This window comes from Ammospiza nelsoni, chromosome 3 (assembly GCF_027579445.1).
Source record: "Ammospiza nelsoni isolate bAmmNel1 chromosome 3, bAmmNel1.pri, whole genome shotgun sequence".
Lineage (NCBI taxonomy): Eukaryota > Metazoa > Chordata > Aves > Passeriformes > Passerellidae > Ammospiza > Ammospiza nelsoni.
In genome coordinates, this window is record NC_080635.1 from 3,118,299 (window position 1) to 3,143,959 (window position 25,661).

At 43.9% G+C, this 25,661-nt stretch overlaps 1 long non-coding RNA gene across 2 annotated transcripts in view; it reads right to left on the reverse strand.

Moving 5' to 3' along the window:
- Positions 1-25,661, reverse strand: part of LOC132071536 (uncharacterized) — a 410,037-nt gene that overhangs the window by 19,378 nt on the left and 364,998 nt on the right. For both annotated transcript variants that reach the window (XR_009418135.1, XR_009418134.1), the window contains one exon: positions 11,491-11,554. This is a non-coding gene — a long non-coding RNA (uncharacterized LOC132071536). The remainder of the gene's footprint in view (positions 1-11,490; positions 11,555-25,661) is intronic.

Consider the following 25,661-nt stretch of genomic DNA (forward strand, 5'->3'; position numbering starts at 1 on the left):
GAGCACAAACTAATAAACCCCTTATCGAGAGAGGAGCTCAATACCAAAAAGCAGCAATCTGGTGTTTGGCTGCTTCTTTGCTTTTTCCTAATAATAGTGTGTGAAAAGTCTAAAAGGAAAGTATAAGGCTCAGAGCTGGGCTTGGGCATGTGCAGAGGTTTCCTCAACTCCTGAAAGCAGCAAGCACCAGAAAGTGGAGATGGAGACCTAGACACGGCACAAATATGAAATGTAAACACAACACATTCCAGCACAGACCCTCACTGAAACAAGCCCTAGAGCAAAGCTCTCTCTTCCTGTTGGTGACAACTGCAAAGGACTCCAGCATAATGGTATTTACTCAGTTAAATGAGAGCTGTGATGCACTTCAGCCTTAGAAACAAAACTTGAGCTATTCAAGTGTCCTGGTTTCAGACCTGAGGCTTTATTTGCACGTGGCTGCTGACTTCAGCAGGAGTCACCACTGCCACCAAAGGCTCTGCTCTGGGAGCCCCCTCTGCAGGAGACATGGAATGGAAAAAGCCCTTTTGCTTCAGCTCAGCAGAACCCAGAGCAAGGAAGCACAGACTTAGTTTAGATGTAAACAGAAGTCACTTCACCATCCTTAAATTCCCTTTCCCTCAGTAAATTGGGAAAAACCACATTCATCCTCCTGAAGATCTCTGACTGAGAATTAAACATTATTATTGCTAAAGGGTGATGGTAACATAGTCAGTAACATGTCTAGTACAGAGCAATTTTTTGCACATGAGGGTGCTGGGAAGTGTTAAAGGGCACCTTTTCTTTTGCCTGTGTATCAGTCAGAGCCATCTATTTGTTTAAAATGAATTTTGCGATTTATTTTTTAAAACATTTCTTCTTAAGCTTTCAACCCAGAGTACAGAGTTTTAGTTAAGCTCTCGTAGTTGTGTTCGTTCTAAACTCAACTCCAAACCTGACCTCTCTTGGGATGAAATTTTCTTTTAAAATATGATGGTAATTTCATTTCTAATAAAGACTACACAACTGTCTTCATATATGGAAGGCACTTGGAAAAAAACCCTTGTTTTTTTAGATCCAGCAACTAGAGAAGGCAGGAGTGGGTGAACAGCAGCCTAATCATTTTGTCGCCACTGACAAGCAGGGAAGGAGTTAATTATCTGCTTCTTTTCACTAATTCTCTTGCACAGCTCGGTTGTGCATATTAAATGTCTAAGTTACCAGATTTAAAGAAAAACTTGATCTCAATTTGGCTACATATTAGAAGTGCCATTCCCTGTTGTCCTACCTAGCACTGTTAATTGCATACATTTAGCCCTCTATTGGAGAATAATTTAGCTTCAGATTGAAAAGAAACAGCCCTGGCCTTGGTTATTTTGGCATACAAGACTCCAGTATGACTCTGTTTTCTAAGCAGACATTAATGATTCTAAAACTAATATTCATTGTTTGAAGAGGCATAGCAGCCTTGGCATTTACTTAACCTTTTGTCTCATGTATGAGACTGAGTCAGCCTAAATCCTTTTCTTAATTAATATCTATTCTTTTTTTTTTTTCTGTCCAACATTATTTATTAAACAATTTGCATGCAACAATTAAGAGTTGAGAGATTAGAAAAAAAACCTCACTGTAGGAGCAAGCTCACTTGGTACAACAACAACCATCAAACTGGTTCTCCAGCTCAGACAAAGCTCTGAGCAGGGATGAGAGGGGAATAGGGAGGAAGGAAGGTCAGGTAAAAATAAAAAATCTGAAACCAAAAGTCCTACCATTCACCTCTTAGCCCTAACATTAAGCTATTCCCTACTAAAAAAGTAATAATTCTAGAGGGAAAGAGATAAAATACTACTGCAAAAGCATAAAACCCTGGGATTTGACACCTTCAGTGAATGTCAGTGATGACAGTTATGGTTGTGAATAAAGTGCAATCACTGAAACTGTTTGCTTATTGCTGTGGTAGAAAGAAATTATCATTTCAGCTTTTTGTCGTGCCTCACAGGACAGCAGTGCCTGCTCCACAGGAGCTGCCCCAACTGAGCTCTCTGCTTCTCCAGCCTCTTTGTTTCTGTGTGCTTCCTTGCACTCCTGTGGTCACAACTTCAGCGAGTAACTTGGTGAGTGTGCCACAAAACACCCTTAGGAATGCTGGGATCTATGAGGAAGTTGGCAAGGACACCTTGGCAATGGCAATGAACAATTCTGGGGTGGCATTATGAGCTGTATGGCATTAACACAGAGCAGGATGGCAGCTGCAAACACAAGGAATTCACCTGGAACAGAGGCTGCAGCATCTCTGCTCACTTTTCTCCCAGGCAGTAGCTCTGTGGAGTCACAGACACTTTGTCCAGGGGACTGTCTGTCTGCAAGGCCAGACCTGAATCACCTTTTATATCCTACCAGGGCTGGGGGACAAACCAGACCTACAGGAAAAACTCAACACTATCCCAAAAAGCACAAGTGAGATAATATGAGCTGTGTTCTGCACCCATCAGGATACCCATCCTGATAGCAGGAAACTGATACAGTTCAGTTTCATACTTCATTGGTATCAAAGTCATCCTACATCCTCTATCAGCCAACCCTTAATGCTCTTGGGATCTCCTTTCTAAAAGGCTTTAGGAGATCCCTGGGCACCACACCAGGCTCTTGACCCACACCTTTCACATGAGCCAACAGAGAGTGAACCCTCCTACCTGTGATGAGGTCAACACTTGCTTGGGGGGAAGACACAGTGCAGGGAAAAAATGGGACCAGTGCTCAGAAACTGTTCTGAGAGCTGAACTGGACTCCTGCCACTATCTCGGTGCTCCCAAGAGAAACACTCCAGGGATCCAGATGTGTCATTTTCTCCACAACTACCTCACCAATGTGACACTACTTTAAATATTATTTCAGACATGGAGTGCAGCAGGTAATTTCAGGGCATGAACTACGGCAGCAGGTTTGAAAATCCAAATGCACGTCTATAAACCCAACATATTAATAACTTAACAGTTTTCAATAAGACATCAACATTTGCATGCATCTTCCTACTTGTTATGTGCAGTACTACATTTTTTAATGTTTCTTGGATGCTGGCCAGAGAGTCTGAGTCCCTAGTTAGTTCAGCTATTACTTTCTTGCCACAATAGATCTGGGTCTTGGCCAAGTACTGGACTCATACTGCATACAAAAACACAAAATTCTCTCCCTTATCTGTTGATAGTCTTCACTTCCCAGGGAAGGGAGAAAAAAATGGCATAAATTAAGATAAATAAGTAAATACATAAAAATTCAACACTAACTGTAGTAGAAGTATTTTTAGCATTTTTTAACACTACGTGTAATCAAAAGATTTCCTCATGTATTTATACTGCTTTAGTCTCCCAAAAGTCTAATTCATGACTATTCACCTGAACAGGAGAGGAAGATCTCTTCTTTAAATCCCTCCTGGAGCTCCTCAGTCTTTCTACAAGAGTGAGCAAGGTTACCTGACCTGAAATAAAACAGGGGAGGAAGAGGCTTCAGTACCATCCTTCCTTTTTCAGTGTTTCTCAACCTATGGACTTTGGGGGGGTTTAAAGAGGCCATGAAGGGTTAGAGACGGCCTCTGTTTTACATTTGACCTTTTTATCCCTTACTCAGAGCCTCTGGTGCCGTCAGAGGAAGACGGGTGAACACAGAGGAGATGCCTTTTGAATGAGGTTTGAAAACATTGTCCAGCACAGCTCTGGTGGCAAGGCAGAGAATGTTGCCTTTTATTGTGGGTTTAAGGTGGCAAACTCATACTTAGATTAACAAAGAACAAGGAGAAAGGAGCGGGAGACGCAACAATCGTGGCTGTGGCTTCCCAGCCACGTTAATCCCCAGCAGCCTGAGCTGCCCCTGAAAGGGCTGGGCCTGCCCACCCGCCCGGCCCTGCTGGGAAGGTTTTTGCCCATGTGAAGACCTGCATTTTATCAGAGAATGTGGAGGCTACAACGTTCCCCGAGCCTAAAATCACCCCCGGGTGCTGCTGAGCACACTGCACTCCTCGGAGCGGGACAACGGCAATGGGGTTCCTGCCCTTGGTGACCATGGAACCACCATGGAACCCGGGCCAAGGACATGGGGGCAAGGCCAGGAGCAGCTGGGAAGGCCTCTCACTTTCCCCATGGCTGCTGCCAAAATCCCATCCCAGTCCACTTCACTGTCAGTGTAACACTGATCCCAGCAGCCCACCGGGCTGACTTGGAAAATATTCCTAATAATATCAAGGTAGCTGACAAGGTAATAGAACGCATGGTTCCTGTACCTTCTGCCAGAGCTGTGTGAGTGGTTTTTTCTGTTCATTTGCCCAAATAAAGCATCAGTGCCTTAATTTCCGTTGTTTCAGAAATGAGATCCTCTTGAAGAATAAAAGGATGCTGTGTTCGAGAGGGGTAGCGTTTTTATGAAGACACGTAATTAAAGGAAGCCATTAAAGATACTTGTAAAAATGATTCAGATTTTTATATATGATGACTAACTAACTTATTATTGCTCTTCTTGGTCACAGATTAATGGGAATTTCTAAAGGATAGAGAATTATTTAACAAGCTTCAGGATATACAGGGCTTGGAATACACTATAGTAATGTGAATAATAGGAAATATGGCTGCTTATTCCCTTAACTAATGAACCAATGCTAAATCCAGAGATAGTAAGATGTCAAAAGAACCCAAACCCCAAACTAAAAATAATCTAACCAATACCTTACAAGCAAGTGGATGTTTTTTTACATGAATCTAAACATAAACTTTAGTAAGAAATTCCTCCCTTTAAGAGAATCAGGTTCCCATGTGCTCTAACTCAAAGTGGTAGAGGAACACACCAGCATGATCTCAGAGATGACTGAGAAGCACCAAAGACTATAAAGAGAGAGTTTAAAATCAGGGAATGCTGAATATTCAACCACTCCTTGTGAGGGGAAGGAGACAGCAAGGCAGAGAGAACAAACCTCTACTGCCTGCAATAGCTTCCCATGAAGAAATTGTCTTTACAGGGAAATGACAACAATGTGCATGGGCAAAGATTTCTGTGCAAGCAAATCTGACTTCTAAGATCACAAGTAGCAGAGTCACTTGATGGTTCCCTTGATGATGGCCCACATGGACAGCTTTCATTTTCCCAACTCTTGCAGGTTTTAAGTGACCTCAGGGTTAGTGAAGATGATATATAGAATATCACATCCCCTCTGGGCTGGAAGCCCGTGCCAAGAGGGAGTGGTGCATCTATCTCTAGGCTGACATTGGCACTAAGGGAAGGGAGCAGGTAACACTTCAGGAGAGAAGGGAGTGGAAGGCAAACCAGTTTCTCAGGCAGCTCAAAAGAGAGTTTGGCTTTTTTCACAACAGATTTGACAAGTGTTTTCTGCAGTAACTGCTCAGAGCAACAAACTGCAGTGATTCCTGTGCCCAGGTGAAGCAGCAATAGTTCCCTCTCTCTGGCTGAAACAAATAAACACCAACCAGCTATTTTCCAAAGCAGATCCCAACCAAGCCAGGGAGTAGCAGTGAGCCTTCTGCAGCCTGACACCCAATTATTTTAATATCCACTACATCTTCCCCCCCCTCAGGGCTCATTGGGTTTTTTCCCTTTAACTTTCTGAAGGCACACAAAGAATTGAATAACCTTTTCTTTGCGTACCTGGCTACAGCTACAGCACTGAGGGGGGTCCTTTCGACATTTTAAAGGACCTGAAGTGTGTGACAACATGGCACTGCAGTCAAGAATCTTGCCGGGAAACAGAATAAGAAGATTTATTTTATTTTTAATATTTGAAAGATTTCAAAAAGCATTCAACTGGATTTCTCACTAAGAGGATGAGTGAAGAGAATCCTTTGTAACTAAGCTGGGAGGCCCAAGTCTTTTATCCATTGTTACACAGTTTTTCCCCAGGGCAGAGTTAGGAAGGCCTGCAAGCCCCAGCAGCTTAACAAGGCGAGTACACTGGGTGGGCTTTTCTGCCATTGCCTAAGCTTCTCCCGAGGAAGGAGCCGAGCGGGTCCCGCGCTCATCCCAGGCCCTGCCAGGCGCTATTTGGGAAGATCCTGGAGGCAGCAGTGCTCTGCCAGCAGTGACTGTGCCTGGCCTGCCTGCAGTGCACACACACCCCCTCAGTGCCCAGACACCTCTGCCTCCTCAATAAACCAGAAACAAACCATTCCACACAAGATTAGCAGTGAGCTGGCACTTGGATTAATCATTGTGCATCGCACTTTGCAAGCCGCCTCTTCCTGTTGGCTTTTTTAAACACTCACACACAACTGGTTGGTCAGAGATACCTTATCTCTTCCAAGATAGGCTGTGCAACAGGAGGAAACCAGTGTAACTGTGCTGCTGACACCTTTCTTCTCTTCCCTTTTGTACTTTTAACATCTGTATGTGAAAACCCTTCAGGCCTGATGCAAATGGGCTGGTGGGTTTTGATCACATGGACCAGGATATTCCCTGAGCTTGGTTTACAGCAGGGATGGACCCACCCACCTTTCCCAGGGATGTTTGGGTTTGGCTGAAAGTGAGAACTTCCCTGAGTGCTTCCCAACAATGTCAAAAGGAGCTCAGGGCCTGAAGCAGGACACCCAGGACATGTTCTTACCCCAACCCCACAAACTTTTGTTCTGGGACTTGTCCAGCTGATTACAAAGGCCTAAATATGCAAGATCCATGTCGGTTGTATTTTGCTTGGCAGTGTTTCACAGCGCAGCCAGTCTCTGAGAGAGGCACAGGGATGAGGAGCAGCAGAAGGCAGAGGATTGCACTGTCCATTTGTGCCTCAGTCGAAGCCTCAGAGTTCACCATTCAAAGGTGCTCTCAAATTAAAGGTGAAATAAAAGATGATTTCTAAGTAATTAAGCCCCTCTTTTCCTGACTTGCTATGGAATATGTGGGACACTTACATGGCAGAAATTTTGAGGGCTAATGTCTTATGTACAAGTCCAGAAGCAGAAAAATACGGAGTTTGTAAATAATGGCAATATTTGCTTCCTTGATCCCACTGAAATTAATGGTCTGTGATTTAGGTGTGTCAGTGCCATAAAGCAGGATATTCCTGGGAACTGGGTGCTCCATATGTCAGTGATGGAGTTATGGAGTGGCAATGGCCATTTCATGGTCAGAATTACAGAAGGGGTTTTTCTCTATGCTCAGCTCTCCTGTTTATACTCCAAAAATAAGCTGAAGAAATTCCTAAGTCAGACATGGTGCCATGGTTGAAATTTTTCTATAAAATTGAAAAGGGATTCAGCCAGGGACTTTCAAATGATGGCACCCCAGAAAAAACACAGCTCACAAGCACTGAGCCCTCTCTGGTTTTCTCACACAGGGTTGAACCTGGGTATGAGCAAAACTGACACAATTATTGCCCCTCCCAAGCCCCTTCTCCACTAAAGTCCAGCTCTCCTTCTCCAGCCCCACCATTCCCACGGAGATGCTGGAACAACCCAGGAAAAAAACATCTTACTCATGTGCTATATTTTAATGTTTATGGTATGGCTTTTTGTATAATAGGAATAATCGCTATTGCTTTGTAGTACACTTACAACAAATAGCTTCTGAGATTGCTCAAACACTTTAGCTCCACTTCAGCTCTTAATCAAACTCAGCAGCTGTTTATTGCAATTACACCATAAAGCAACAGACATTATCCCTTAACTAACTGTCTTATTAATATAGGTAGTTACACAGCTACTTCATAGTTAGTCTTAAATAACTGCTTTTAATTATTTTATTAACATAAATAACCATCTCAATAAATTTAAATTAAATGCATATGTGAGAAAACACAATTTAAAGCATTGCACAGAATTGCATCTGTTTCCTAATGTTTAAATTGATGTCATTGTGTAATTCAATTAAAGTGGAACTTTAATTTATTTCAATTTTTGATGGCCATGAAACACCTAAGACACCAGAACTTCCTAACATTGAAATGGGCACTCTCTCCTCTTCTTGTGCTGCTGTATTTTCTTGGCAATATTAGTTTGCTGCCAGGCAAATGAGATTTCTCTTTAACCACAAAACTTACAATTTAATATCCCCATTTAATTTTGTTTTCTTCCCATTCCCAAAGCAACAGATGACTGGATGCATTTTGCCTTTTGGTTCAGTTGTGCAACTCTGCTTTCAGTGGAGAACAGGATTTCACTTTCCTGTGCAATGCTGGATCCTCCATGTCTTATGCCATTTGTTCTGCTGGGATCAAGCTCTTTGCCTTCAGCTAAAGGGAAGGCAGACATTGCCTGACCTGGCCTGAAATCCCCTTTTTCTTCCTCAGGGGGGCTGTTTTATTGTTCAGGGGGCTCATCCTACCACAAAATCCCACACTGCAGAGGAGGCAGCACTTGCACAGCAGCTTTCATCCCCCAGTGCCACCATGGGATGTGTTTATGGAAGGGACCCCAGCCCAAATGGGTGCATTCCTTCCCTCATTCCCAGAAGGCTCTGCCCAGCACACTGGCCTATTCAAATTCTCTTTGGGGGATGAGACAAAAATCTCCTCTCCTTACTCTGGTTTAGATGCCTCCTCTGAAGGATAAAGAGGAAAACGCTTGCTGGGGAGCAAGGAGAAAAGGAAAGGGACTCCCTCCACCCCTCGGAGAGAACAGATGATGTTAGGGAGCACTGGGAGAAACTAAAAGTGGAAAGCGTAAGGCAAGAACGGGGTGAAAATGAGGCTGGAAAACATAAAGATGCAAAAGGAGGGGAGGAGGTCTCACATACTTTCCTGCCAGCTCAAAATTTTTAATTCTGTAGCTGGTGTAGGGACCTGCCAATGTGAACTGCTACCTCTCAAATCACAGCAAAACCTTCAAAAGTAACTGGGATGTATTGAGAAAAAGTGTTGAAGTCAGGAAAATGTAAAGCAAAATTTCTCAGAGGGTCTTGATTGGGATCTCAGCAGCTTTGTAACCTTCTAAACAGGGGAAATCAAGGCATATTTGGCTCTTGGATGTCAGTCAATGCCAAAGATTTTACAGGAGAGCAATGAAAGGAAAAATTTGGTGCAATAATGGTGACTAAGTAGCAAAGTCCATGCCCTGCTCATCAGAGGACACAGTCTCCCTTCAGGGAATCATTAAAGAATTTCAAATCAGGTTTCGATGCATTTCCATGCAGGTACACTCTTTGTCAGGAGGAAGGTGCCTCAGTGACACCCAGCCTATGGAAAAGGGGAATGTAGCTGGGACAGCAAAGCTGAAAACAGTAATTTATTGATTTTAATACTTCTATCCAAATGCACCAGGTAACATGAAGGAATAATTGCAGGCTCCATCAGAGAGGGGTTGTGATCTGGCAGACACACCAAGCTCCCCAGGAGACGAGCTCTTAAAACTTTACAGACTCCACTGGGCAAAGACAGGTGACTCAGTACAAAGGGTTTTTACAGAAAAATGTAGAAACTAGAGTGAAAGCAGACATGTTTAAACTTCAGGTAACTGAGAGTGATCAGGGGTTGGATAATTGAAGTTCCAATGTATATTTGCCTACATTGTCGCTCACCTTTGAGCCCTACTTAGGCATCTTGACATTTATGTAGTCTGAAATCCTGAAAGCTCTGAGTTTAGACAACTAAATTGTTGCTTGTCAATTTAGCCTTGACTGAAAGACAGGTGTTTTGTTTCAGAGTAACACTCCTTTCAGACTCCTCTATTCCCAAGCTCACATTACTGAGCTAAGGAACTATCAAAAATGAATAACTTACAAGTAGGCAAAGACATTTACATACCTTGAACAAAGGAATTCTTTGGGCAAAATAGGGATTTTTAATTATTGCTTGTTTTTTGTCATATGGGATTCTCATCTCTGGCTCTCTGGTGGGAGCTGGAGGAGCTTGGAGACTTTGAAGGTTCCTACATTTTTGGTACTGCTATGCAGTTTTACAAGCCGAATGCAAAATGCTGTCTGAACACAAATCCAGCTGAGAATCTGAACCAGAATTCTCCAAAAATGCAATTCTGGAAGCAGGCAGAATAATATACAACACACACAGCAGTCCAATGGCAACAGGGTGAGCAAGGGGTACTTCTTAGGCTCATCCTAACTTTAACTCAAAGTGGGTCATTATAGCAAGGCCTTCATTGTCATCTCTAATACTTCAGGCTTCTTGGCATGGTGGCAGGGCTTGGACCTCAATCCCTTTATTTATGCCATTAAGTGTGCTGAAGGCAACAGAAGACAGGCTTAATCACAGTGACCTGCCAATAACCTCAGCTGTGACCTGGAGGGATCCCCAGTTTTGGCATAGGTTAAGGGTCTCATCTCATTTAGAACTTAAGCTGGATTTGAACTGTAGCCCCAGAAGTAAAAAAGCCAGCCTTTTATCTGGGAAGCCACATGGCTCTGGTTTGGGACTTGTGACATCCCAGTATTGGCAAACCAGAGACATATTAACTGTGTGCTCTGTTTTCTGCCCTTAATTACGGCAAGCCAGTCTGAGTTTTCTTTCCTTTCCTTTTTTTTTTTTTTTAAAGGATTTGAGTGACAAAGTGACTATGCATATCATTCCACATTTGAACTGTAAGACTTCAGTATTTCTACCTCTAGTGTGTAATTGGATCAGCTGCCAGTTACAGAAAGGAGCTGGGTGAGTATTAAGTGTGTGGAAAATGAAGAAGAGTCCAAGTGTGAAGGGGAGGAATAATTTGACAAAGCCTGCAGTGAGCTGTACGTGGTTTTCCCATTCCAAAATGGAGTAGGTTTTGAAGCGCATGAGGAAAAACTGGCTTTGATTTATTAGCTCTGGTTCACAGAATGCCAGCCACAATCTTGGAGCAACTCAAGACATATGGAAAACCACAGTCCCTGCCCCAAGGAACTCACAACACCCACATTATCATACTGAGGATGGAGCAGTGCCAGCCTGAAAAACACTCTGCTTTTCTCTGGGTCCTGAACAACCTTGTCAGGCAGGGCACAAAGCTGCTGCTGCCAGGGCTGGGCTTGGTGTGCCCATGGTGTGGTGGTCCTCAAAACATCACACCCAGTGCTCTTTTGTAGGTCCCCACTGTAACACTGCCTCACTTGAATCTGGAGTCTCTTAAAGGAATTAGGATGATGTAAATATGAAACAGACTAGAACCGACCACAGAAATCCATGGCAAATCTCAGCCCTTTAAAAAGGTGACAAATAGGTGAAGACTGTGCAGTCAGAAAGTGACAGTTTTTCTGTCAGGACAAGAAAGTTGAGTTCCAACACCAAGCACAGGTAGAGGCAGGATCACATAGACAGAAACACTTCTTTATCCAGCAAATGTTCAATCATTTATATCTCTAGGAATTGCAAGCAAAATCCCCTCAGTAAGAATTGGGAGTCTGTAGGCTCCTGGTCAAACTCTCCTGGCTGGACCAGAACATCCTTCACTTTGCATTCAAAGATGCAACTCAGGACAACAATCTAATCATGAGGTGGCCAGTTGGGAAGATTAGGAGAGAGACCTGCAGGCTGAGATCAAGGAGAAGGTCACAACATCCAGAGCAGCTCATGAAAGAAGCAGAAGAAATGGCAATTACCTGGAAATTCCCAGACAGTTGTCCCTCAGCTCCAGAAATGCTCCATAAAATCCAGCATGCTGATCTGTAAGGAATAAAGAAGAATAATTTATTAGTGATGGAAACAAGAATTACAGACATGCCAGGTGACTGCCCAGTGCTGCCCAGAAGGTGGAGAGACCAAAAGCCAATTGAGATTTGCTACTTCCCAACTCTAGGGGGCTGCACCTGGTGGTTTGCTGCCCATAGGGCCAAATTGATATCCTGGGAACTGGAAATTCCTTTGCTCTGCCTTCAGCAGCAGGCTCTAATTGAGAGGAGCAGTGTCCTAAAGGGCCCCAGGGTTTTATGGCCATAGAGTCCTGTCCTTTCTGGTATAAAAGCCCTGCAGACAACTCGATCAGGCAAAAACACAACAAAAAACCATCTCAAAATCATTTCTCTCTGACTCTCCAAGGGGGTGAGGGCATTAAGACAGAATGCCCTACCTCAAAGGAAGTCAAGATTGGATCAGAACATCTCAGAGAGACAGAGAAGGAGAGATGGCAAGAGGCAGCAGTGTAAAGGTTTTATCAGCATGAGTTGGGGATGACCACATTACTCATAGGTCACTGTGCTTTCCAGCTGACTAGCAACAGATGAAATAAGGAAAACAACGGCCTCAGGATCTCCAGGTAGCAGCTGCAGCCAAGGCTGCCTTTTCAGCTGCCCTTTTAGCATGGAATATGCAGGCACTGCTCAGAAACTGCCTGCCTTCCCATGCAAAAGGGAACCTGAGGGCCCACTGTCAAGGAGAACACCAAGGTAACATTTGTGTTATTAGAGGGAGGAAGCCTTCAGATGCAAGGCACCTGGTTTTCCCTACAGCTTGCATACTTCCAGGACTTCCTAAGACTGAACTAGAAGTACAGCAGAAATCCTTGTGGATCTCCAGCAGGAGGGCACCAGGGAAGGGTGCATTTATTATCCTGGTGTCAATTCACAACTGCTAGACCAGAAAACAGGTGCAGTTCTTCATGTCCCACAGCAGCAGCCACAACACAGACTTTGCTACCTAACAAAGATGTTAGGTATCAAATAAATCAAATAAAGATCCTTTATTTCTAGCGAAGTGATGCCATTCTGCCAGGCTCTGCACAGAGACTGTCACAGACCACTCGCGCTCCTGGAAGGTGCCATCTAATCAGATACGCACCCGAGATCCCAACAGCTGAGGGGAAAATCCCACTGCCATTCCTGACACTTCTCAAATTAGCAGGAGCTTATAACCACAAGGATCTGTGGGATCCCTCTCCTGCCAGGGCTGCATGCACAGGGGTAAGGTAATGGCCTCCTGCTCTCTGCTGAATTCTCTCACCCTGCACTGCGTTGTTGTTTCCTGCGCTCAGAGATCTCCTGCTTGTGTTTGAACTCTCTGAATACTCTCTTCAGCTCCACACAAGGAGCCAGAGGCCTTGGTAACCTTCTACCCCAGCAGTTCTTTTCCTGCAGTCAGGAAATTACCTCTCTTTTTTTTTTATTTGCATTTTTTTTTTTTTCTTTTAATTGAAAAGAACTAGGGGAATTCCCCCTTCCTGTGCCTGGTTTCATGCAGAGCTCTGATGGCAGTGGTTGGTGACAGCAGCAGAAAAACCCAAGCCACACCACTCACAAATAACAGTGCCACACTTTGGGTTTTATGTCAATATTTGGATAATTTCAGCTATTCCACATTCTTACTGATATTGAGATATCTAGAAAACAATGTGTGCTTCAAGTAATTCAGAAAGCATCACGATAGGCCTGTGTGAACACTTCTTCCCATTAAAACTCAAATCAGGTTAAATTCTGAGACTTGATTTTCAGCTGATATAAACCCTTGAAGATAATGTAATTACTGGTATGACAGTTTTCACTCTGAAATGTCCTGGGCCCTCTGTTTCCTCCATGTGAGCAGAGGGAACAGGTACCAGCAGGGAAGGTTTCACGTCTCTGCCTCCCTGGTGTTCGCACCAGGAGCTGATTTTACCCCAGCAGGATTTCTTTTTCCTTCATTCAAGAAATTGTCTTTTTTTTTTTTTAATGCAATCCACAAGAGAACTTCCCTTTCTGTTGTCCAACTTTGGAAAAGGAGCCTGATTTATATTTTCAGTTAAAAATCCTCCCAAAGTCATGAGAGGATGTGGTGGGAAAGGGATTAGAGAGGAAAGTAAGTGGCACCTCTAATATGTTTTACCAAGATATAGGAAGAAGATAAATATGAGACAGACAAACAAGAAAATTTAGGAAAGAAGGGGGAAAACACATGAAAGGTGTAGTAATAAAGGAATCCCATCAGTAGCAACAACTCGAGGCAAAAAGAGGCCTGATGGATAGCTGGGCTAGCATGAGTGAGGAAGGGTAAAACAAACCTTTCCAAAGCATGGAAAAAAGAAAACCAAATTGTATTTATAAAAAACTAGTGAGAGAGAAAAAAAAGTCAGAAGACAAATAAAACAGACAGGGAGGACTTCTAAGAGCACAATAGCAGAGGTCAGTGCCCCATGGTCATTTCCTAAGAAAGGAGGAAGCAGAAGTGAAGCAAAATACCTAAATATAAGAGACTCCCTATAAACAAAGGGTACGTTGACTGCTAGCCCTTGATTTTTTTGAAGGTTTGCTATCAGCATATCTCCAATGATAAATGCCTTCACGTGATGCCAGCTCTCTGCAGGCACAACTGCAGCAAATCACTTCTGCCAGGCCACACATGAAGTGACAAGGAATCACTTCCCCTGTTCCATGTGGCACAGCCCTGGTCCATGCACAGGCTGAGGGTAAATCCTCAGGAAAGGAGCACAGGGCAGCAGTGTCCACAGCACAGAGGAGAACACAAATGGGGAACTAAACTGGCAGCCTGCAGCTTATTCAATGATTACACAGGTCCATCTCTGACCAAGGCTCCTCATTCCATGTCCTGCTCCAATTGTTCCTTTTTGTGCCTTGGGCACTGGTTTGTCTAGGCAGAAAAAATACTTCTAGATTGTTCTTGCCACACCCACCAAAACTGAAAATTGCCACCATCATCCTCTGAATGGCAACGGCATCCACAAAAATACTGGAATGACACAAACATGTTCAGGAGCTGTTTGGTGACTGCTGAGCCCAGGCTGGTGCCCTGTCACGACAGTAACCTCGTGCCATTCATTAAACCCTCTAAGCTCAAACTAATGTCCCAAACTGCCTTCTGAGTGCCCTGGAGCACAGCTCCAAGCTCAGTTTTCCATGGAGAGAGGAGCACCTGAGCCATCCCACTGACCTGAAGCGCTGTGGTAGGGATGTGCAGGCCCAGTGCTGGGCAGGAATGGGGCTCCATGGAAGAATGGTGGATGGAAAGGCTCCATTTTAAAAGTAAAGATGTATGGGTGACCCTCAGAATTTGTGCAGAAGCTTGATGGGGTTAAAAGCTGTGCCCACTGACGTGTTTCCAAGCAGCCCCCAGGCATTATCCTGCACATGGGCAAATGCTGCTCTCCCTCCCATCTCATCCATGGGGTTCTGTGATTAACACCAATAATTTCAAAGGCAATATTCTGCCTATTGATCAGAGCCCCATTCTGGGAGGGAGAGATTCAGACTGACACTGAAAGCTGAATCTGCAATATGTATGTGCACATTGACTTGCAACAAAAGAACCACAGATAGCCCTCTGTTTATCACCAAAATCCAGTTAGATCCCGTGGTATCAGCAAAAGACAACAGTCTGGCCCCAAAGCCTCCATCCCACAAGCTCCCACTTTGTGCTGCCACAAAGAGGAGGATGAGCAGATCTTGTCCAGATCCTGCAGCCTTTACTCAGACCTCAACTGCCATGGAATCATTGCCTTAACTCACCACAGCATCTTCACTATGAGCACTTCTGCCCTTATCACCTTTGCCAAAATAAACACTGCTTTGGTTTGGGGGTGTTTGGTTCATTTGCTTTGTGGCTGGGGTGGGGAAAAAAATGCAGGTTAATTTTTCTAATAGCAAAAATGTGTATAGAAATCCACTTTTTTTTCTGGAACAGACAGCTGAGATACACAGAACAGTCTTTTTCTGTCCCCCCACACCCTTGCTCTGTACACCACCCCTGCTTTAAGATTAACTGTCAGTCTGTGCTACCCTTGAGGCCAGACATTCTTTGAATTTGGTTATTATATCAAGGTGCATTTGTGCTTCTAAATGGGCAGCTGTACTGTAAATGGAGCACAAAAGAGCAAAATTCAGCCTGCTCCAGCGTGGGTCCAAAGCCCAGCGTGTCTGTGATGCTGTAGCCTTTTGTTTCAAATGCAGATAGATAAACTACAGCCTTTTTCCATGATGGTTATAATGCAGAATATGAAAAACTCTTGGGATGGTTTAAGCTGCAGGGTATTCTCCCAGAGTTCTGTCCAAAAATAATCTAGTAAAAATGTGGACAGAGAACCATCGACCTCTGCTTTCCCCCGAACATATGCAGCTCTGATCAGTCTGGTATTTCAAGAAAAACAAGGTCCTGAACCCTAATCCTCAGACACATAACAAAGCGCACTTCACAGCTGTGATGCACAGCTACTATCAGCTCCGAGGCCTGAGTGGGTCCCAAGACAATGCCTCCTTTATCACCCAGAGGACAAATATCTAGACAGCAATATTTTCTGCTTGAATGCTTCAAGCATCTCTCGCAACTCCTGACTGAAAGAGAAAACTGAGCTGAGAGTGTTTGCTGAGTGATTATTTTAATTTACTACTTGATGTAAATCTAAATGAACTGACATCCAGCTTGAGATGGACAGAAAACAATCATTGTGAAAAAAGAAAGAAGGCTAATATTACAATATCATTTGAGTAGCACAGGTTTAGGCAACTTTAGCAGTGGCAATGTAATAGATAGCGAGGCACGGTTTGCATTTCCTTTTCTTCACTCAATTACCATAATAAGTTCTGTAATTTTAGGGCTGTTTATTTATCAGGCGATGATAACAAAGACGCTCAGAACACGGTGTCTGAATGCAATAGTACAAAGCAGCCCAGTGATGGCCCCTGCATGCAGAGGGATTGCTGACTCCCACACACCTGATTTTCCCTGTGTACCTGTGCTCAGAACCAGCAATATCCCCCTTTTTGCTAATTGCCAAAATGGCACACGCTCAGCCCCTGCCTTCTGGCAGAGTGAGGGAAAGGCACAGGAAAGGAAGAAAACTTCCCGGTGAAGTTCTCCAGTGCTTTAAAAACCTGTCAAGTCACTCTGCTGAGCTTTCTGGTATGAACAATAGATTTGGGACCTAGCCTGCCTGCACCAGGGAATCTGTCACTGCTGCTCTCTGATCCGGGCTTCCAGCGTTTGATGGCTGCGCGGTGTCACAGAACAGCTGGAGGAGAGGCGCCCCGGCTGCGCCGGAGACGGAGGGAAAAAACAACAAACAAAAAGCAAAAGCAGAGACTTCTTTGTGAGGCAGACACGGTTCTGGGTTCTGCCAGAGCCAGACGTGGCACCTGAGGTGTGGGCTGTGATGCCCTGAGCTGAGAGGAACAGGCACCTCTGCCCCAGCACCCCTGCCCAAAGGAGTGCCAGGGAGAAGGAGCAACACAACCCCACAGGGAAGTCCAGCAACAGCTCCCTCCCAGGGGGTTCACCATCTCCTGCAGCTGCTCACAGCATTTTCCAAGTGGAGACCACCTCCACGGGCCCCTCCAGTGGCACCACCAGTGGGGATAAGTGGGTGAGAGGCACCACAAGCCCATCACTCTGTGCCTCTCTCAGCACATCAAAGCCCGTGTTGCACCCCCAAGAATGACTGAATGGCAACTCTTCATTATTCTGAGATGCTCGTGTCAGTTTTTGGGGGATTTGTGGTCGGAAAGACTGATCTACATGCTTAATTTCTTGCCCATTGCCTTAGAAATATGAACCTAATGTGAAACAAAACTCACAGAGCAATGTCCATTTTGCATATATCAAGGAGCGATGGAAAATCCCATGATTGAATAAAAATAAAGGGAGTTGAATGAAAATGGAACTCAGTGGGTTTCTGTTGAGAATGCCACTCAACAGCCTGGAGGTTTTGGAAGAATACCAGGCCTTCCTATTCAAGGCCTTGAACCACTACCTTAAAGAAATCTCTGCAGTTCCTTCTTAAATTCTACAGGAGGCTCAAAAGCACGTCGGAAATATTTTTACTCCGTACCATAAGATGTTTTTCATCAGAGTAACATGCCTCTTAACCCATAGCCATATATTCAATTAAATTGCATGGGCATATGTGTGTTTATTTACATAATGTGTAAATGTATAGCTGGGTATATATAAACAAAAGGCTTTGCTAACAGGGAGGAACACACATGGCGGTGTAATTTGTGTATACGCACACTGTGCGACTGCAGCCGCTCACGTCAACACCATCCATCACCTGTATTCACCAAAACCCCGGCAGCTCTGCTCCACACGCTGCCTACAAGTCCACCACCATGATAATCTCCTTCCTCAATTAATTAAGGACAATTTAAATATTTTAAGTGAATTACATTAACATGACAAAACAGTAACATTTAAATTGTGGAGCTGCGAGGAGGAGAAAACCTGTGACAAAGTCCCTCTTTCAGCACAGTTGTGGAGAAGGATCTCACAAATTGACAGTGTACATTATGCACAGCCTAACTGTGGACATTTTCTGTCAAGCACTTAAACAGAAAGATACAACAGCAGCTCCAGTGTGAAAAAGGAATTATCTGTGGGGGACTGGTCCTCACTAAGGGCAAGCCTGACAAGTCCAAGCAGGCACCCGGAGCAGCATTTAAAATAACCCTGCCACACCAAAGAGGTTCATCATGAAGCCCTGTCTAAATTACTGTGGGTTTGCACAGAACCTCCATTAACTGCCCTTATGGAAAAACACTGTTAGCCTACTGGAAAGAGTATTTTTTAAGTGCCCCTGTCAAATATTCTTCAGTAACAGGGCTGCAAATACATGGTATGAAACGTCACAGATGGAAATTAATTTTTTTGTTAGCTCTGTGGGGCTTCTTACAACGGATCTGAAATTTTACATTCAGGACTCAGCAGCAAAATAACATTTTCCCTTCTAGGGACAAAATTCTGCAAGGAAAGTTTTTGAGAAACCCAGCTTGTATTTATATCCTCCCCGTGCAGCCACTACGGATCTCGCACTCCTTCCACCGATGGAGTGACTGATTAACACATCCCGTTCCTGGGATTTGCAAAGTGAAGGCTGGATCCTGCCACACGTCCCTGAGTCAGCCTCAGTCACATGAGCAGCCCCCAGCAGGAGCAGGGATCGGGCCCTTCCAAAGGAGCAGAGCTGCATGAGCCCCTCCATGTGCCATGGAGAGCGACGATGCAGGGACATCCAAACTCAGGTTACTCGTGCCACACCTCTGGGAGGGATGTGGGACTTCCAGGAATACAAGCAGGTTATGGTGAGGGCCAAGCTCCTGCTGCTCTTTATCCACCAACCTCAACCATGCCCAACGTGTGATGTCATGTTGTAGAAATTATGGTGATGTCACAAAGCATGAGCTGAAATTACCTGAAGGCCCAAATTCTGGCTGAAACCCCCCAAGGCAGTTTTCCTGCCAATGAAAAGTGGAGGACCAAGCGCCCCACCCCTGAGAGAAGAGGGATTGCTTACCCAGGAGAAAAACATCCAGGGTGCCAACATTTCACTGTGAAGACCACACTGCATTTCCTGTTGGCAATTCTTAGCTGTAATTATGGAAACTATTGCAATTAGGTTATTCTAATTATGAAATTATTAGATAAGTTTTAATTATAGCCTTTCCAGAAAGACAGTACTCTGTATAAATAAAAAGAAATATAATTGATAAATGTAGTCAGATGGTACCAGGTTGTTTAAATAGACCATTAAGCTCAAAATGTCTAAAGTTAAATTAGATTGTATTCTCTTTCACCTAGGGCTTTTGTAAGGCACAACTGGCATGTATAGTCTTGTCCACATTAATTTTTACTGCCACAGTCAAAAAGCAGCATAAGTCTGCAGCTTGTGTAGAATTTTCTGTCTTTATTTGACGTGATCATAGTGGATGAATTAGCTCCCTTGGTGCAGAGAGTGAAAGAAGGTTAGTTGAGGGAAATAAGGAATTTTCAGAGGAAAGAAAAAGTTTGAGGGAAACATATGGTTTAAAGGCTCTAGCCTATTTCAGATCAAGCTGAGAGAGTTGAGATCTGTTGGTTCAGAGATCCAGTTCACTGCACATTCCTACTGTGCCTGCCTACTAATTGCATCCCATGTTTGTCAATCAAATATTTGCAATTAACAAAAATATTCCCTTAAGAGACATATAACAGAGGCTGCTAAGGATCCATTGCTTTGCTATTAGACTCGGCTCCAAAAAAATAAAAAAAAAGGTCTTTAAAAATATTCTGCTGATGATGACACTGCCAGACACTTCCAGTCAAAACATTAACAAGCAGAATAGGTGGCATGGGGGCTTTTCAAAGAGATTTTTTTCAAAGAAGAAAAACTTTGATCTTAGTGTTTCTGACCCATCCTCCACCTCTGATTCTTCAATCTACAAGTACATATAGTGGTTTAATTTCACTCAGTGCATAACTTGCCTAAGGAGAAACGTTGATCTAGATTTTTTTTTATTTAACTCCAATTTAACTGATGCTCTAAAGCTGCCCTATCAGTGCATAATGCACAGTCACACGAGGTTTCTAAGCAGAAACTGAAGAAAGCAGACTGGAATAATAAGAAATGCACAAGGTTCAGAGGAAACATTAATTTGTAAATAGGTAGAAACGCCAGTAATTTGTTGGGAATTGAAGACCTTCTGTATGAAACAGTGAAGCTTAGCAGCTATGCACTGCTGTTTTATAAATCAATACTACATCTGAAGGAGGTGTTTGAATGCTTGTATCATTGTGGTTTGAGTCAAACAAAGTTCTGTGATAAGAAATGATCAAACAAAACAAACAAAATCCCTTCCCCTGTCTCGCCGGATAAATTCCAAACATAATTCCACAAGAGGGATAGAACATTGAAATCATCCACTTTTTTATAATTGCCTAAACCCCTCAGTCACAGAAAGATGATTGGATTGGTGATGGACTATTGTGTTCTCAAAGACATGGCTGATGCCAACGGAGAGCTCCTGCGGAACGATAACGGCGCCAGCATTCTCCCTGTGACCTGTGCTGGGCTTCAAAGCCCATCCCAGCCAAAATGCCGAGCTCCAGAGTGAGCATCCCTGGGACTGGGGGCTCCAGCCTCCCCTTCCACCTCCACAACTAATTCCTTCAGTGCCATGAGCAACCTCTTATCCTCACTGCTGCTAAATACAGGCTATAATGCACAGCCAGTGAATGAGAGGAGCTCACGCTTCAGCCAAGCCTAGCCAAGGAAAAATGTGCCAATGCAGCCCTGCAGGTACAGCTTGATTTGCAGATTTGCCTCGTGTCAACACAGCCTGCACCTGCAAACAGAGCCTTCTTCTTGCCGTTTTCCAATTCTCCCACAGAAAATGAAGCAGAATTCCAGCAATGTTAATGATTTTCCCAAGCAGATGTGATCTAAAATGCTGTGTGCCCCCATGACTGACATTGCTTCCTTTCCTCAAAGGCTGTAAGTAATCATGAAATGTTCTGAAGGCACAAAGGAGCTGCCTTCCCTTGCCTTTTTTTAATCTTTATAAACCATTTCCTTAATTTAGGCTGTGGCTTAAAAAAACCCTCAGCATCACAAAGCTCTGTCTTTGGGGCTGTAATACTTGCAGAGAATGGAGACAGCATTTCTCAAAACCCACCAAGCCCAGTTTCGGGAGCCTCGGGAAGAGAGGGAGTTGGGAGAGCGGTGTCTGCAAAGCAATATCCTGGGAGACATCTGCTGGCCACGCCGAGCTCCGGTCCCCACTGCAGGCACCGAGACTGGGGCTCGGGACTTGGGGAGTCAAGGGGCAACTTGGTGGCCACACAAATCATAAGTGCACAGGAAACAAGGATCAACCAACAGCCCTGCCTTTGGACTCCATAAAGGATTTAGCAACATCCTTATTGTCTGACTGATTGCGAAAGGAAGCAAATCCATCCCTGCGACTGCAGGGAAGCGGCGAGCAGGGACAGCTGAGCCGCAGCGCACTCCAAGCCCGCGGGCACCACTCCAGCCCAGTGACCGGGGACACTTCCCTGCCACTGCTGGATAAACACACTCCAAAGCTGGCACTGGCATCCCCCAGCTGCCTCTGTGCCCCTCGGGAGGCTCCAGGCAGATAAAGCAGGACACAAAGCTGGGCGGCACAGGGAGCAACGGGGACAAGGCAGAGCCTGGCCAGCCTGCTGCTGGGGGAATTTTAAATCATGGGCTTGCATGGAAGAGGCCCGTTTGTAAACACCCAGCTATCATTTTGCAAGGGGTTGTCAGATTACAGAATCTTATCATCAAGTCTGAGGTGGGAAAAGAAGAGGAGGAGATGGAGGAGGAGGGTATTTTTGTTCCTGTCCTTCATTTCCTGATAAGGAGACACTTTTGATCCAAGAGATTTTTTCTCTCTCTTCCTTTTTTTTTGTTCAGGTTTTTGTTGTTGTTGTTCTGTTTTTAATTTGGTAGCATAAATTCATTTCACAAGATGCAGGTGTTTGAAAAATTTCAGAAGTTCTGTGGTTTTGTATTCCTGGGCTCATTGATGAGAAAGCTTACTCGTGATGACATGGTGAGCTGAAGCAATGATTAAAGGGCTATTGCATATGCTCTTCCCAGCTGAGTTGTTCTCCTTGTTGTTTTTAGAGCACACAGAAAGTGTCTGCACCAGCTGCTAATAAGCTCTTTTGCGACTCTAACATCATGATCTGATCACCCCAGAAGTGCAGAGTGGGAGCTGAAGAACTTGGTCTCAGCAATTTGCCAAAAACATCCCTGACATATTTCAGCTACCACGGAAAGTTTGTGACACTGCAAGGAAGTGAAAATGCCTGTGGAAGGTTGAACTGGAATGTGGGACTGGTGTTTGTGTGCACATGAGATTTAAAGGCATGGGCAGAGCAGGGCCATGTGTGTTTTCAAAGGCACAAATGGGAATTAGGCACACAACTTCTGTCGGCTTCCAGTGACAGAACGATCCCTCGTGCCTTTGAAATTCTCCCCCTTTATTTACTGTTCCTTGGCAAAACCAGGGCTGAAAACCCAGTTTAAAAAGGATTGGAGCTGGAGTGAAGCTGCTTTGGGATTCTAATTGAGAGGCACAAGACGAAACCACACCAAGACACATTTCATAATGTCCCAAAAATCAGCTTTTAACACCAAGTGCTCAGAACTTCAGATCTAGGGCACTCTAAAAGCATCACTTGACCTGACAGGGGGCCAGTTGAGGAATTCCCACTGGAGGGCAGAACTCACTGTTATCCCTTGCTGGGCAGGAAGAGCAGGGCAGTCCCACCTGCAGGTCTAACCTGTGGAATTCTCCCAGCTAAAGCCAGGCTGTGCTGTGTCAGAGGAGGAGAGGGCTCTGTGCATTGAGGGCAGGTGTTCTGAGGTGGATTTGGCTCTGGTTTTGGTGGAGGTGGCAGGAGCTGCTCAGTTCGTGTGCTCACAGCGTCGTGCTGTCTCTGCAGGACGGCTGTGAGCAAACAGTCTGAGGATGTTTTAGCAGTGCATAGAGCTGCATATATTTGCCATAAATAGGAGTTTATTCTTTGGCAGACAAGCCAGCATTAGAGCTGCAAAAACACACAGAATATAGTAAGTGCCGGGGAAAAGAAAACCAAGCAGAGAGACAATCTGTGAAGCAAAGGAAATAAATAGAGACTGAACAGAAAGAAAACTAGAAGGATGAGGGGAAAAACTAAAAAGTTACGGTGAAAAGGAAAGAAAAAGGAAAAAAGGAAGTCAGGAAAGTTTGAGATTCCTCCCTTGTGGGAATGGCACAAATTCATCAGTGATGTTTTGTGTAGCTCTGGACACCCCAACTGCTTCTTTACCCAACTTCTTTAAAAAGCAACTGATTCCCAAGGCAATGGGACTGAGTACATTAATTTTTATTAATCCTCATTCATAATAACGAAAACTGACCTATTAAAATAAGTACCACCGGATTTGGGGTTTTTTGCTCTTTTTTTCAATGAAGAAGAAACAAAGAAAAAATGCAAACCAAAAGTTTTAAGATGACAGCCAAGTCATGATGAGCAGCACCCATGAAGTGCAAATGTCCACCTGTGCTTAATCAAGAAGGAAACTTGACCAGTACAATGTGTGGACATCAATTGTCTCTACCCATTCCAACAGATATAACAAAAAATTTAAAAAACAATTAAAAAAATAAATAGGTCATATAATTCCTAATTTTCCTGGTGTTTTTTTCTGATTTTCACAATCCTGTTTACATGAGCAAAGATGACAACAGCAATTTCTGCTTGAAGACAAAAATCTGAGCTCAACAACCAAAGGCCAGCAAAGCCCCATTCTTTTCCTAGGCAGAGCTGAACTCAGCATTAATTAATTTAGGACACAACTTTCTGGAGCTCAGTTATTCCCTTGGGCAACAACTTTACCTCACATTAATTTACAGTTCAATGGCAATTTTATGGATACTTGAACTTTTATTACTGTCTAACCTATACAACCAGAGTTGAACAGATTTTGCTAGTAGGATAAATGATCACTTGGTTGTAAAATGAGTTATTGGAATTGCCTTTTCCATACATTACAGACAGTCAGAGGTGGCTTTCTCTGTCCCTGAGACCAGGCTGGGGACACTGCCCCACTGTCCCAACACCAGCAGGACAAAGCTCCTGGCTCCCTGTGACCCTGACAGAGCCTCAGTGCCCAAACACAACACTCCCTCACTCCAGAACTATATAAAAATTACATAAAAGACTGAAACTATCTCCCTGTTTTATAAACCAGACAACTTTGGGAAGCAGGTGGCCCCAGAGCCACACCTGAGGGCACTGGCCTGTGCTGGTTGGTGCAGATGAAGAGCTGGGGTAGAAAAGCCTCTCCCAGAGCTCCTGTGACTGTCAAAAGCAATGACTATGGGTAAAATTACCACTAGCTTACTATTCTTAGCTCAGAGTATTTATCCTATGATATTGATTTTATTACAGAAAACTCCTTTAGTATGTAATAAATACAATTAAAGCTGCTTTGTGCTGCTGGCTTAAAAATAGCCCTAGAATATGTAAAATAAATCCTGGGAAAATTATTTTAAGATTTTGGAAAGGACAAAATCCAGTGCAGGGAAAAACACAACCAGTACAAAATATTAATATCACCTCAGTCAATATTTCAGTTTTAGACAAAATTCACCTTGAAATCTAGCCATCAATTTCTTATAACACCAGAATTGATTTTTTTTTTTTTTAAATCTAGTATTAACTTCATTTAAATCCAGTCTTTCTAAGTCTGTTGCACTTCAGAAAATGTAGCTGAATGGAAAAAGGGTTTTTTTTCAGCTTTAAATCTCATTTGGTGAGTAACAAAAATAATGGAATCTGCACCTCAGCTGAAAGAATCTGTGGTGCACATGATCTCCTTGTGGGATCCTCCAAAGGCTCCAAACATCCCCTTGGTGCAGGATCACTGCTGGATGGAAGGGACTGAGATTTTCAGTTTTAAGAACTTGGGAGATCCAGATGCAACAGTGAAAAGTGGGAGGGAGTTTGCACTTGAGGAGAATGGTTTTATGAAACCCTTCAAGTATTTAAGAATTAGAGCTATTAAATGCATGATCTATGACTTTTAAAGCTCTGATCTGCCTAATCTTTCTTGCATCCCTCTCCCCCAAAGGCATTAATAAAGCCCAAATTAAGCCATGCCAAATCCTCATTTTCCATCTGAGTTTGATGTTTCAAAGGCTCTGCTGTTCTACCTTTGTTTTGACATACAAAAATGTCACCTCTGCTAGGAAATGTGCATATTTGGCAAGAAAAGAGGAAATAAAGGCTTCCCCTGCATTGTAAGCTGTGTGTTACAGTCTGTCAGCAATCAACAGGGGCAGATGTTAAACTCACCATCCTCTCCTAGAAACTGGTGTTTAATTAATCAAATGCCTTTCTCTCCCCTAAGGTGTCTCTAAACCAGGAGGTCTTGCATATCCATTAGCCACTTTTATCAGAGGTGTGATAAAAAACTATCCCAGACTTAGACAGACCCAAAAATCCCACCAATGAGTCCATGTCTAATCTAGACTTCACCTGAGCTGCGCAGACACATCAGCACATCATTAAAGGCATCCTGGGC